Source organism: Schistocerca piceifrons, chromosome 4 (assembly GCF_021461385.2).
Source record: "Schistocerca piceifrons isolate TAMUIC-IGC-003096 chromosome 4, iqSchPice1.1, whole genome shotgun sequence".
NCBI lineage: Eukaryota > Metazoa > Arthropoda > Insecta > Orthoptera > Acrididae > Schistocerca > Schistocerca piceifrons.
Window position 1 is genome coordinate 656056002 of NC_060141.1, and position 14890 is coordinate 656070891.

General features: G+C 42.7%; 1 protein-coding gene across 2 annotated transcripts in view; it reads right to left on the reverse strand.

Moving 5' to 3' along the window:
* The window catches only part of LOC124795023 (neurotrimin-like), a 388376-nt gene that overhangs the window by 145964 nt on the left and 227522 nt on the right, over window positions 1-14890 (reverse strand). The window lies entirely within an intron of this gene.

The window sequence follows — 14890 nt, forward strand, 5'->3', positions numbered from 1 at the left end:
CATTCCTGTCAATTGCTCCCTTATGCTCTCCCTGAATCTCTGTACAACCTCTGGTTCTTTTAGTTTATCCAGGTCCCATCTCCTTAAATTCCCACCTTTTTGCAGTTTCTTCAGTTTTAATCTACAGGTCATAACCAATAGATTGTGGTCAGAGTCCACATCTGCCCCTGGAAATGTCTTACAATTTAAAACCTGGTTCCTAAATCTCTGTCTTACCATTATATAATCTATCTGATACCTTTTAGTATCTCCAGGGTTCTTCCATGTATACAACCTTCTTTCATGATTCTTAAACCAAGTGTTAGTTATGATTATGTTGTGCTCTGTGCAAAATTCGACCAGGCGGCTTCCTCTTTCATTTCTGTCCCCCAATCCATATTCACCTACTATGTTTCCTTCTCTCCCTTTTCCTACACTCGAATTCCAGTCACCCATGACTATTAAATTTTCGTCTCCCTTCACAATCTGAATAATTTCTTTTATTTCATCATACATTTCTTCAATTTCTTCGTCATCTGCAGAGCTAGTTGGCATATAAACTTGTACTACTGTAGTAGGCGTGGGCTTCGTATCTATCTTGGCCACAATAATGCGTTCACTATGCTGTTTGTAGTAGCTTACCCGCATTCCTATTTTCCTATTCATTATTAAACCTACTCCTGCATTACCCCTATTTGATTTTGTGTTTATAACCCTGTAGTCACCTGACCAGAAGTCTTGTTCCTCCTGCCACCGAACTTCACTAATTCCCACTATATCTAACTTCAACCTATCCATTTCCCTTTTTAAATTTTCTAACCTACCTGCCCGATTAAGGGATCTGACATTCCACGCTCCGATCCGTAGAACGCCAGTTTTCTTTCTCCTGATAACGACATCCTCTTGAGTAGTCCCCGCCCGGAGATCCGAATGGGGGACTATTTTACCTCCGGAATATTTTACCCAAGAGGACGCCATCATCATGTAATCATACAGTAAAGCTGCATGCCCTCGGGAAAAATTACGGCTGTAGTTTCCCCTTGCTTTCAGCCGTTCGCAGTACCAGCACAGCAAGGCCGTTTTGGTTATTGTTACAAGGCCAGATCAGTCAATCATCCAGACTGTTGCCCTTGCAACTACTGAAAAGGCTGCTGCCCCTCTTCAGGAACCACACGTTTGTCTGGCCTCTCAACAGATACCCCTCCGTTGTGGTTGCACCTACGGTACGGCTATCTGTATCGCTGAGGCACGCAAGCCTCCCCACCAACGGCAAGGTCCATGGTTCATGGGGGGGGGGGGGGGGATCCAGTGATAGGGTTGTTCTTATCAGAATCGACAGCAGACCAACACCGTCAACGATAGTTCAGGTATATAGACCGAAGTCGCAAGCTGAAGATGAGGGGATAGAGAACGAATACCAGGATACTGAAAGGGTAATACAGTACATAAAGGGAGATGAAAATTCTGATTGTCATGGGGGACTGGATTGCAGAGGCATTGGAAGGAGTAGAAGAAAAGGTTACAAGAGAATTTGGAATTGGGACAAGGAATGAGACAGGAGAAAGACTAATTGAATTCTGTAACAAATTTCAGCTAGCGATAGCGAATAGTCTGTTCAAGAATCACAAGAGGAGGAGCTATACTTGGAAAAGGACTGCTGATGCAGGAAGATTTCAGTTAGATTACATCATGGTCAGGCAGAGATTCCGAAATCAGATACTGGATTGTAAGTCTTACCCAAGAGCAGATATAGACACAGATCACAAAGTAGCAGTGTTGAAGAGTGGTCTGAAGTTTCAGAAATTATTCAGGAGGAATCATTATACAAAGAAGTGGGATACAGAAGTAATAAGGAATGACGAGATACGTTTGAAGTTCTCTAAGGCTGTAGATACAGCAATAAGCAACAGCTCAGTTGGTAGCACAGATGAAGAGGAACGGATATCTGCAAAAAGAGCAATCACGAAGTTGGAAAGAAAAACATCGGCACAAAGAAGGTAACTGCAAAGAAACCATGGGTAACAGAAGAAATACTTCAGTTTATCGACGAAAGAAGGAAGTACAAAAAAATGTTCAGGGAAATTCAGGAATGCAGAAATACAAGTCGCTGAAGAATGAAATAAATACGAAGTGCAGGGATACTAAGACGAAATGGCTGCATGAAAAATTTGAAGAAATCGTAAAAGAGATGATTCTACAAAAGGACTGACTCAGCGTATAGAAAAATCAAAACCACCTTCGGTGAAATTAAAGGCAAGGGTGCTAACATTAAGAGTGCAACAGAAATTCCGCTACTAAATGCCGAGGAGAGAGCGGGTAGATGGATACATTACACTGAAAGCATCTATTAAGGGGAAGGTTTGTCTGATGTGATAGAAGAAGTAACAGAATTCGATTTAGAAGAGATCGGTCTCAGAATCACAATTTAAAAGAGTTTTGGGGGACTTAAAATCAAATAAGGCAGAAAGGATGGATAAAATTCCTTCAGAATTTCTAACATCATTGGGGGAAGTGGCAACAAAACCGACTGTTCACGTTCGTGATAGAAGAAGTAACAGAATTCGATTTAGAAGAGATCGGTCTCGGAATCACAATTTAAAAGAGTTTTGGAGGACTTAAAATCAAATAAGGCAGAAGGGATAGATAAATTCCTTCAGAATTTCTAACATCATTGGGGGAAGTGGCAACAAACCGACTATTCACGTTCGTGTGCAGAATGTATGAGTCTGACGACATACTACCTGCGTTTCGGAAAAATATCATCCACACAATTCCGAAGACTGCAAGAGCTGACAAGTGCAAGAATTAGCACACAATTAACTTAACAGCTCAAGCATCCAAGTTGCTGACAAGCATAATATACAGAAGACTGGAAAAGAAAACTGAAGGTGTGTTATATAACGGTCAGTTTGGCTTTAGGAAAGGTAAAGGCAGGAGAGAGGCAATTCTCACGTTACAGTTCATAATGGAAGCAAGACTAAAGAAAAGTCAAGACACGTTCGTAAGATTTGTCGACTTCGAAAAGCCGTTCGACAGTGTAAAATGGTGCAAGGTGTTCGAAATTCTGAGAAAAGAAGTGGTGAGCTGTAGTGTGATACGGGTAATATACAATATGTACAAGAGCCAAGAGGAAGTAATAAGAAAGAACGAAGTACTGTTTCGCTCCTACTATTCAGTCTGTACATCGAAGAAGTAATGATGGACATAAAAAGAGTCAGGAGTGGAATCAAAATTCAAGGCGAAATTATATCAATGATACGATTCGCTGATGACATTGCTATCTTTAGTGGAAGTGAAGCAGAATAACATAATCTGATGAATGAAATGAACAGTCTAATGAGTAGAGAATATGGATTGAGAGTAAATAAAAAAAAGACGAAAGTAATGAACAGTAGCAGAAATGAGAACAGCGACAAACTTAAAATCGGGATTGACGGTCATGAAGTACATGAACTACAGGAATTTTACTACCTAGGCAGCAAAATAACAAACGACAGATGGAGCAAAGAGGATATCAAAAGCAGACTGTTAGGGAAAAAGGGCATTTCTAGCCAAGAGGAGCTGCTAGTATGGCAGTGAAACATGAACTAAGGGAAAACCGCGACAAAAGAGAATCGAAGCATTTGAGATGTGTTGTTACAGACGAATGTTGAAAATTAGGTAGACTGACAAGATAAGGAATGTGGCGGTTCTGCGCAGAATCGGAGAGGAAAGGAATATGTGGGATACACGGAGAAGGGCAGAATGATAGGACATCTGTTAAGACATGAGGGAATGACTTCCGTGGTACTAGAGGTAGCTATAGAGAGGAAAAACTGTACAGGAACACAGAGACTGAGGACGTAAGTCGCAAGTGCTACCCTGAGAAGAAGGGGATGGCGTAGGAGGGGAATTCTTGGCGGACCGCTTTAAAGCAGTCAGAAGACTGATGACTGAAAACAAAAAAAGAAAAAAAGTGAGAAGTGGCAGCAGTTTTGTAATCTTTGCCACAGGAAGCTTAGCTCCTGAGCACAGGTATGAAAGAGATCTCTTTGGGTTACCATAGTTAATTGATGTTACTTGTAGATGACATCACTTTCTGGCTGTGTGGCTTCTTGTATGGTTCACGTGTTTGCTTTGGCTTTTGCTGTTGTCTGTGATGATGCGGTGGTTTAGTTTGGGGATGCCGTTTCCTTCTTCTCGGGGTGCTCTGAATGCGGTAATGTGCATCACATTTACATTTTCTGCGATCACTTGTCTGTGATGATCGGAGATTTAGTTTGGGGATATCGTTTCCTACTTCTCGGGCTGCTCTGAATGCGGTAATATCCTCCATCGCATTTACATTTTCTACGATCACAAATAAGTGAGCTCAGGAAGAATATTAATTTTTATTCTTCGTTAAAATAGTATGGACAACTGCAGCACAATTACCATGAATGGATTCAGGAAATTATTACGTCACTCTTTACCTTTTTAAATGTATTCAACGCAGAATCTGTACCTAGTGTAAATTGTTCTATTTACTCAGACAGTTTTACGTTTCCTTGGTCCCTCCAAGTGACGGTCAGATGAACTGTGTTTAACAGAAACATTTTCATGCTTTCAAAGACTAATCTTATAACCGTCCATGATTTCTGAGTTAAAATGCAAGAAGTAAATCCAAACAAGAATTCGATTTACTTACTTCGTGTTTCAGTTTTACGACTGAAAACCTACTGAGTACTGCAGGGCCCACACGCATTGTACATTGCGTGCTTTACTTAGTAAGTATTGCTTAACGTCCCTTTCAGCAAAAGCCGCGTGATTTATTTCAGGGCAACATGCAGGGAAGTGTTACGTCAAAGGTACTGTGTCAGGGCAGAGTTGAGCTTCGTTATCTTGTTACGCAGAGTAAGAATTAACATCACGGCCATGACGAAACATTGTGTGGAGTGTTCTATACGGATTCAGATTATTATCAGTAATTACACACGGTTGTTCTACGTATCAGTCAGTATCAACATCTCGATTGTTCGAGGTTTATCAATCACACATGGCATGTCACAATTACTGTTAGATTCACAACATTGTTTCAGAATATTCTGTGTCACTGTACACGGTACAGCCACATTAATGTGACGTCAGTGTGCAATAACCATTTACAGACGGCAGGTGACAGCACTAGCAGTGGAGGATAAATAAATCGGAAAACAGTGCAGTCGTTATACAGCGGAAACGGAGCGATTTATCTGACGTCCGAAAGGGCTTGATCATTGGCTTTCGGGCCAAGGGTGCAAGCATTTGAGAAACGGCTAACTTTGAAACGTGTCCGCGAGCCGTCGTGGTTAAAGTACACAGTGCATGGCAAGCTGGCGCTGAGGCAACTCAGGTGGTCCACGGTCCGCAGGGTGAACAACGGCTGCGGAGGTGTGTGTGGTGTCACCGCCAGACACCACACTTGCTAGGTGGTAGCCTTTAAATCGGCCGCGGTCCGTTAGTATACGTCGGACCCGCGTGTCGCCCCTGTCAGTGATTGCAGACCGAGCGCCACCACACGGCAGGTCTAGAGAGACTTACTAGCACTCGCCCCAGTTATACAGCCGACTTTGCTAGCGAAGCTACACTGACCAATACGCTCTCATTTGCCGAGATGATAGTTAGCTTAGCCTTCAGCTACGTCATTTGCTACGACCTAGCAAGGCGCCATTACCAGTTTATATTCAGTGTAATAATGTCTTAGCCGGCCGAAGTGGCCGTGCGGTTAAAGGCGCTGCAGTCTGGAACCGCAAGACCGCTCCGGTCGCAGGTTCGAATCCTGCCTCGGGCATGGATGTTTGTGATGTCCTTAGGTTAGTTAGGTTTAACTAGTTCTAAGTTCTAGGGGACTAATGACCTCAGCAGTTGAGTCCCATAGTGCTCAGAGCCATTTGAACCATTTAATAATGTCTAACAAGAGCGATGTTCTCCAATTGTGGAATAAAGTTAAGTATTCCAAGAACTACGTTCTTTTCTTTATAGGATAATTACTTTACCTTGTTCCAGACCTCACGCCAATCTGCGTGTAATTAAACGCGTGCATTTCGGCCTCCTCTAGCAACACGGTGTTGGCTCTTCTGCTAACACTTCAGTGTGTACGGGAGAACAGTCGTGCAACTGTTGACCAACTAACAGCCCAGATAAACGAATGGACTACCAACAATATCTCCTCAATGACCGTTCAGCGTACGTTGCTGCGTATGAGCCTAGGCAGCAGGCGCCTTGTTCGTGCACCCATTCTGACTCTTGTTCATGGGCGACTAACAAGGGGACGTCTGGAACGCGGATTTACTGCAAACGTCGTGCACTCGTAGTACCCCATGAGGACAACAAAATGTGTAGGCAGTAGCGCCTACTTCTCAAGCGTTATTGACAAAATCGCAAGATAATTACGGGCATTACATATACAGGGTGTTACAAAAAGGTACGGCCAAACTTTCAGGAAACATTCCTCACACACAAATAAAGAAAAGATGTTACGTGGACATGTGTCCGGAAGCGCTTAATTTCCCTGTTAGAGCTCATTTTAGGTTCCTCAGTATGTACTGTACTTCCTCGATTCACCACCAGTTGGCCCAACTGAAGGAAGGTAATGTTGACCTCGGTGCTTGTGTTTACATGCGACTCATTGCTCTACAGTACTAGCATCAAGCACATCAGTACGTAGCATCAACAGTTTAGTGTTCATCACGAACGTGGTTTTGCAGTCAGTGCAATGTTTACAAATGCGGAGTTGGCAGATGCCGATTTGATGTACGGATTAGCATGGGGCAATAGCCGTGGCGCGGTACGTTTGTATCGGGACAGATTTCCAGAACGAAGGTGTCCCGACAGGAAGACGTTCGAAGAAATTGATCGGCGTCTTAGGGAGCACGGAACATTCCAGCCTATGACTCGCGACTGGGGAAGACCTGGAACGACGAAGACACCTGCAATGGACGAGGCAATTCTTCGTGCAGTTGACGATAACCCTAATGTCAGCGTCAGAGAAGTTGCTGCTGTACAAGGTAACGTTGACCACGTCACTGTATGGAGAGTGCTACGGGAAAACCAGTTGTTTCCGTACCATGTACAGCGTGTGCAGGCACTATCAGCAGCTGATTGGCCTCCACGGGTACACTTCTGCGAATGGTTCATCCAACAATGTGTCAATCCTCATTTACGGATGAGGCTTCATTCCAACGTGATCAAATTGTAAATTTTCACAATCAACATGTGTGGGCTGACGAGAATCCGCACGCAATTGTGCAATCACATCATCAACACAGATTTTCTGTGAACGTTTGGGCAGGCATTGTTGGTGATGTCTTGATTGGGCCCAATGTTCTTCCACCTACGCTCAATGGAGCACGTTATCGTGATTTCATACGGGATACTCTACCTGTGCTGCTAGAACACGTGCCTTTACAAGTACGACCCAACATGTGGTTCATGCACGATGGAGCTCCTGCACATTTCACTTCTCAACAACAGATTCGGTGACCGATGAGAGGCGGACCAATTCCATGGCCTCCACGCTCTCCTGACCTCAACCCTCTTGACTTTCATTTATGGGGGCATTTGAAAGTTCTTGTCTACGCAACCCCGGCACCAAGTGTAGAGACTCTTCGTGCTCGTATTGTGGACGGCTGTGATACAATACACCACTCTCCAGGGCTGCATCAGCGCATCAGGGATTCCATGCGACGGAGGGTGGATGCATGTATCCTCGATAACGGAGGACATTTTGAACATTTCCTGTAACAAAGTGTTTGAAGTCACGCTGGTACGTTCTGTTTCTGTGTGTTTCCATTCCATGATTAATGTGATTTGAAGAGAAGTAATAAAATGAGCTCTAACATGGAAAGTAAGCGTTTTCGGACACATGTCCATGACCATTTTTAACATGAAGCGGCGGCAGCCGAGTGGAACCGGCACGGTAGCTCAGCGTGTTCGGTCAGAGAGCTGCTTGGCCTCTGTAATTAAACTGAGTGAAGAGATCAACAACGAACTAGAACGGATGTCATGTGACGTCCGCAACGATCGACAAAAAAAAAAAAAAAAGATAAAAAGTAGTTAGCGTTCAAGTCCTGTAATCGCTGGATCGATAGATCGAGTCCCGTTCGTCAGTTTCTTTTTTTACTTTCAACACAATCATTTTCTTTACTATTTATGTTACAGTTGATATAATGGGAAAAATACTGTAATCGGATGAACTTTTATTAAATTTACGATGTTATTTGGCTGTCTACAATTTTTTATTATCACAAATAATATAATATTCATAACTATCGACCAGTAAACGACCAAATGTATAAAGTGATACTGAAAATGTATGCATGTCAGTGATTTGAGAAATCCCTTTTACCTGGAAGGAGCCCGAAACTACCTGTTACCTGCAAGTTTTGACCGGCACACACGGCTTTCGAAAGATGTTCAATTATTCGTCGCTTTCCACATTACGAGTACAAGTTGCAAGATGGTATTTTTCGTCAAAACATGGAAAACATAAAGTTTTGAATATTATATTATTTGTGATAATCAAAATTTGTAGACTGCCAAATAACATTGGTAAATTTAATAAAAGTTCATCCGATTACGCGTATTTTCCCATTATATCAATTGTAATATAAATAGTAAAGAAAATGACTGTGTTGAAAATAAAAAAAGTGACGATCGGGACTCGATACAGCGATACAGCGATTACGGTACTTGAACGCTAACCACTTTTTTTTTTTAATCTCATTTTGTTCGATATGGTTCGTTGCGTTTGGTCGGGGCGGACGTCATAAGACATCCGTTCAAGTTGATCGTTGACTCAGTTTTTTTATTACAGAGAACACGCAGCCCTCTGATCGAACTCGCTGAGCTACCGTGCCGGCAACCACTCGGCTGCCGCAGCTTTATGGTAAAAATGGCCACGCGCAGGTATATATTTGACGACCGAAATTATCTTGCGATTTTCTCAATAACGCTTGAGAAGTACGCGCTACCGCTTACACATTTTTTGTCCTCATGGAATACTACGAGTGTACGAAGTTTGCAGTGAATCTGCGTTCCAAACGTCGTGGCTTCCCCTTGTAAGACTGGAATTCGCACGGCTATACCGCAGTTGGACGTCAACTGAGATTAAACATTTTTTGTGCTCCATCGGGCTGATAGTCGTTGCCTTGTACGGCGTGAAACGTCTCAAGACATGCACCCTGCAGCAATCATCGGAAGGGTTCAGGCCGGGGGCTCCAGCATTGTGCTCTGGGGAATGTTTTCATGGTATTCTCTGGCTGATCTCGTCATTCTGGACGGCAGAACTAATGGACACAATGTCATCCACCAGTAGGACAATGCAATCTGCCACACAGCTCTGTGTACGTCCGTGGTTCGAAGAGCACCAGGACAAATTTACTGTACTGCCTTGGTCACCAAACTTCCCAGATTTAAACCCGATCCTCACTCAAGAAACCTAGTGTAGATGGACACGACACTGAATATGGCATGGGTCGACATCCCTACCGTGCGTCCAGAACCTCATTGACACTCTTTCTGCACGTGTTGTGTTTCACGTTCATAAAGTTCTACAGTCACATAACAAGTGTGTCATGGTATACTGGCTACATCGCTTAAAAATTGCACAGCAGTCATATCTGGAATCATTAACCCTATAAAAGATTACGTAAATTCGGTAAAAGTGCAAACACGATGGTTCAAAAGTGCAAAATTGAAGTTTTAAAGGCCAATACAGTCTAGCACGTTCCGAAATTCCTTTGGATCACTAGCTGATCGTCCCAGAAGTAGCCTCTATTAGCCTTTTTTTTCTTCTGTAAATAAGACGTCTTAATATTTAGCAACCATTACATTTTAAAGTGATGGTTCGGTTATCAGCAGTTGTCTTTTTAAAATTTAGATTCTTGAAGTCTGAATGTGTTTCGTCTATCTCATACATCTGACATACAGCTGGAATAGTTTTATCGCGAAGAGTATGTGTGTATCATTAATAAAATCAAGAACAAAACAAGATCACTGATCATATGAATATTTCGGAGCCGTGAGAGCGTTTAAACATGTAAAATGCAACGAATTTTGTTTAGTGTGAGTAACCTCACGATGGAGACAGACAGAGATAGAAAACATATTTTGAAGAATAAAGTAGTGAAAGTCGAACATCGCTTGCATAGGCTCGTGTGATTAAGTCATAAATCCGTTGTATGATTAATATATGAGAACAGTGGATAGCGTAAACGTGAAATTATCTCGTCTCCCAGCATCTGTTCTAGCTTGAAGCTTGTAAATAAATTTTGCCCACGGTTTCACAAATCGTATTAAATGAGTGCCCAGGCGCTGTATGCATAATTCATTTCTCCAAATTTGCTTTGCAAAGCGGCAGAAGCAGCTGTAGAAACTGACGCTGCTTGTAATCTAAATCCGTCCGGTTCAAAATCAGCGCTTAATCTGCAGCACATGCGAAGGCTTCGTACGTCACTCACCCGGACCTGACCCGTGTCCTACAAAGGGCGACGTAGCAGCCAGATGCTACTGGCGAAAGCCGTTTGTATGATGAAGTCTACCGTAATTCGTGATTGCTTTCCTTCACCCGTCAACGGTTGTGAAATTACAAAAGCAGCGAGATCAACACTGAAACGGATAGTGGACTAGTTAATCAATCCTGAGCGGCGAACATGTTAAATTTCGTTTCAAGAACAGGTTATTCTGCCTCTGTGATGGATATTTGTTTCGTATGACTAAAGTCTCTGTGCTGAAGAGTTATACGTCATTGTCGAAAACGGAAATTCATTATTCGTATACTGAGCTTTTCCAGTATTTCCATGAAACTGGTGTTTCCTATAACGATGAGTTTGCAGCAATTAGATTAGATCTTATCCTCTTTCCAGAAAGATTTATAATAGTTGAAGACAGGAATCGTGACGCTGAAGAAATAACGGTGGTTTAACAATGCAAGCTTGGGTATTTCCTCTTAAGTTACACTATAAAAAAGACGACGCATCGCGAAGAAATTATCCAAATGGGATGGAAATCGGTAGATGTGATGTACATGTACAGATTGATCACGGTTGAAAAAAAAAATGCATGATTTAAGCAAGAGAAAGAGCTTCACATTACTGAACAAGTCAATAACGCGTTGATACACCTCTGACTCTTATACAAGTAGTTATTCGGCTTCGCACTGATTGATAGCTTTGTTGGCTGTGCTCCTGACGGAAATCGTGACAAATTCTGTCCAATTGGTGCGTTCGATCGTCAATATCCCGAGTTGGCTCAAGGGCCCTGCCCACAATGCTCCAAAAATTCTCCATTGGGGAGGGATCCGGCGACCGTGCTGGCCAAGGTAGGGTTTGGCAAGCACGAAGGCAAGTAGTAGGAATTCTCTCCACGTGCGGGTTGATACGATATTGCTGAAGCGCAAGCAACTGTAGGAGGTTGGTCAGGGATATTTTCTGAGTACTTCGGTACGAAATACTCAATGTATGTAGTGGCTCGTTACAAATTAGTTACATTTAGTTTGATTTCTTGCCTCCGCTTACATTTGTATTACAGTGAAACTATTTACACAATAATGGGTATGTGTCAACGGTATGAGCTTTATCTTATTTGGAAATAAAGTTGTTGCCTTAACTGAGGTGCTTGTGGTTGACACAGTTATAGCTACTGTACTCTTCGCCCTCAAGCTTGCTTTTAGTACTGGTCAGAGGTATCTCTCGTTTGTTTCTCTGGCACATGTTAGTTGAATGTCAATAGTGATACACAGTAGTATTGACGGATTTGTACGTTAACAGTGATACACAAAACTATGAATGGGTTTATTGGTACTGGTAAGTTCTATGTCAGTTTTTTTTTTCTTCCTCAGTGTTGATACACAACTGTTGTTCCTAATCATATGTAGGTGGGGGCCTTAAGGCACTAATCTGGTAAGAGTAAATAAGCAATAAATAAATAAATAAATGAGAATGGGTTTACTGACAAAGAGTTGTCACGTATTCACCTCGTGTATGGGTTTACTAAATGCAATGGAAGAACAGCTACGACGATGCTACGCCCTACTGTTCCCGTAGTAACACAGTAATTGCGCATCTCGGAGTTGTTAAATTACTCTGTTTTGTGTCGCACGTTTTCGTGAATGATTATTACATGGTGTTTCACTATTCTGAAGGCCTTCTCACAGAGACAAAAATAATTGGGGTAACAGATCCAATAAATGATTATTGAATTATTATTCTGTAACGCGTCATCGGAAAACACGGGATTCATTTTCCTAACATACTCAGAAATTATCACTGAACAGAAACCATTATTTCATAATTATATTATAATTATTATTATTATCACTGTTACTGTTAACTGTTATTATTGCCAATTATTTCATTTTATTAACAACACAAATTATTGAGTTTATGTAACAGTTAATCACTATCATTGTTAGGGTCTCGATTATTTTCTCATTATAACTAGTGTCACTATTATTATTTTATTACCAATTATTATTTTTATTAATAATGCAAATTATTACACTTGTAACTTATGTAATATTTTTTGCACTTGTTGTTCTTGGTCACATGTAAGAGAGGACCTTAAACTCTAATTTGGTCAGGCTAAATAAGCAATAAGTGAATGAATGAATAAATTTTCAGTATCATCTACTGTTAACAACCTTGGAACATGTGTTTCTTCAAGCACATGCACAACATTAGTAATAATATCTAAGCTCCCAAAAATGAGGTGACAAGTCACGGCACACCCCCTAATAACGTGACGGACCTTCTTTTGACCGACGTAGTTCAGCAGCTCCACGTGGCATGGACTCAACAAGTCGTTGAAAGTCCTCTGCAAAAAGATTGAGCCACGCTGCCTCTATAGCCGTCCATAACTGAGAAAGTGTTGCCTGAGAAGGATTTTGTGTAATAACTGACCTCTCGATTATTCATATAAATGTTCGATAGGATTCGTGTTGGGTGATCTGGGTGGCCAAATCATTTCCTCGAATTGTCCACAATGTTCTTCAAACCAGTTGTGAACAGTTGTGGCCAGGTGATACGGCGCACTGTCATTCATAAAAATTTTATCATTGTTTGACGTGGCTGCTGATGGTGTCCAAGTAACCGAACACAGCCATTTCCAGTCAATGATCTGTTCATTTGGGCCGGAGTATCCACCCCATTCCATCTACAGACCACAGCATTGTGGAGCCACCACCAGTTTGCACAGTGCCTTGTTGACACCTTGGGTCCATGAGTTCGGCAGTTTGTGCCACACTCAAACCCTACCATCAGCTCTTAGCAACTGAAATCGGGACTCACCTGACCACTCCACGGTTTTTCAGTCGTCTAGGGCCCAGCCGATATGGTCATGAGCGCAGAAGAGGCATTGCGGGCGATGTTGTGCTGTCCGCAAATGCATTCGCGTCGGTCGTCTGCTGAAACAGCCAAATTTCTCCGCACAGCGTTCGTTGTACGTCGTACAGTGATTTCTGCGGTTATTTCACGCAGTGTTGCTTGTCTGTTAGCACCGACAACTCTTCGCAAACGACGCTGCTCTCGGATGTTAAGAGAAGGCCGTAATCCACTGCCTTGTCTATGGTGAGAGGTGTTGCCCGTCTGGGTCTGCCGAGGGCTGTTTGCAAGAGGGGTGCCCTCTTGAGGCCAACTGAGGAGGTACTTCACTGAGAAGTAGCGCCACCGATCACGAAAACTTACAACGGCTGGGACAGCGGTGTGCTGACTTCATGTCAGTCCTTATCCGCTTACGGTGACGTCTATAGGGCTGAGGATGACACGACGACCGGTAGGTACCTTTAGACCTTCGGCACACTCTTGATACTGTGGATTTCGGAATACTGAATTCCCTAACGATTTCCGAAATGGAATGTCCCATGCATCTAGCTCCAACTACCATTCTGCGTTCAAAATCTGTTAATTCCCATCATGTGACAATAATCACGTAGGAAACCTTTCCACATGAATCACCTGTGTACAAATGACAATTCCGCCAACGCACTACCTTGTGTAAACGATACTACCGACATGTGTGTGTGTACACATCCTTATCAGATAACTTTTGTCATCTCAGTGTACGTATATCATCACAGACATGTGCTATGCTATGTTCTGCATTAAATTTAATTTTCCTTAAAAATATTTAAATATAATTTTAGTTATTGCTACCCTATTTACCGTGAACATGATGGTGGAAGGAGACAGAAGGGAAGAAAATTACGGTTTAACATCACGTTGTCATCAGTTTATTGGCGACGGAGCACAAGTTCCGATTGTTTCAGGGATCGGCAAGGAAATCAGCTGTGCATTTTCGAAGGAACCGTCGCAGTATTTGCCTGACGCGATTTAGTGGAAATCAGCGAAATCTAAATTGGGATGCTCGGACGTGGATGTGAACCGTCATTCTCCGGACAGTGAGTCCATTGCGCTAACCACTGTGCCACCTCGATCGGTATGAAAGAAGAATAACTAACAGTAAATGCATGATGATTTAAGTAAAACTGGTTTCATACATCCGAAGAAAATGGTAAAAATGAATGGAGAGTATTAAGGAACTATATTGAGCTGTTGCGCAGACATTCCGTGCATCGATCTCCTGATTTCACGTAGATTATAAAGAAGCACTCCGTCTTCAGGCCACGAGTGCCCTACCGGGACCATCCTCAGAAGAGGATGCCGATAGGAGGGGCGTGGGGTCAGCACACCGCTCTCCCGGTCGTTATGATGGTATTCTTGACCGAAGCCGCTACAATTCGGTCGAGTACCTCCTGAATTGGCATCACGAGGCTGAGTGCACCCCGAAAAATGGCAACAGCGCATGGCGGCTGGACGGTCACCCATCCAAGTGCCGGCCACGCCCAACAGCGCTATACTTCGGTGATCTCACGGGAACCGGTGTATCCATTGCGGCAAGGGCGTTGCCCTTTCACGTA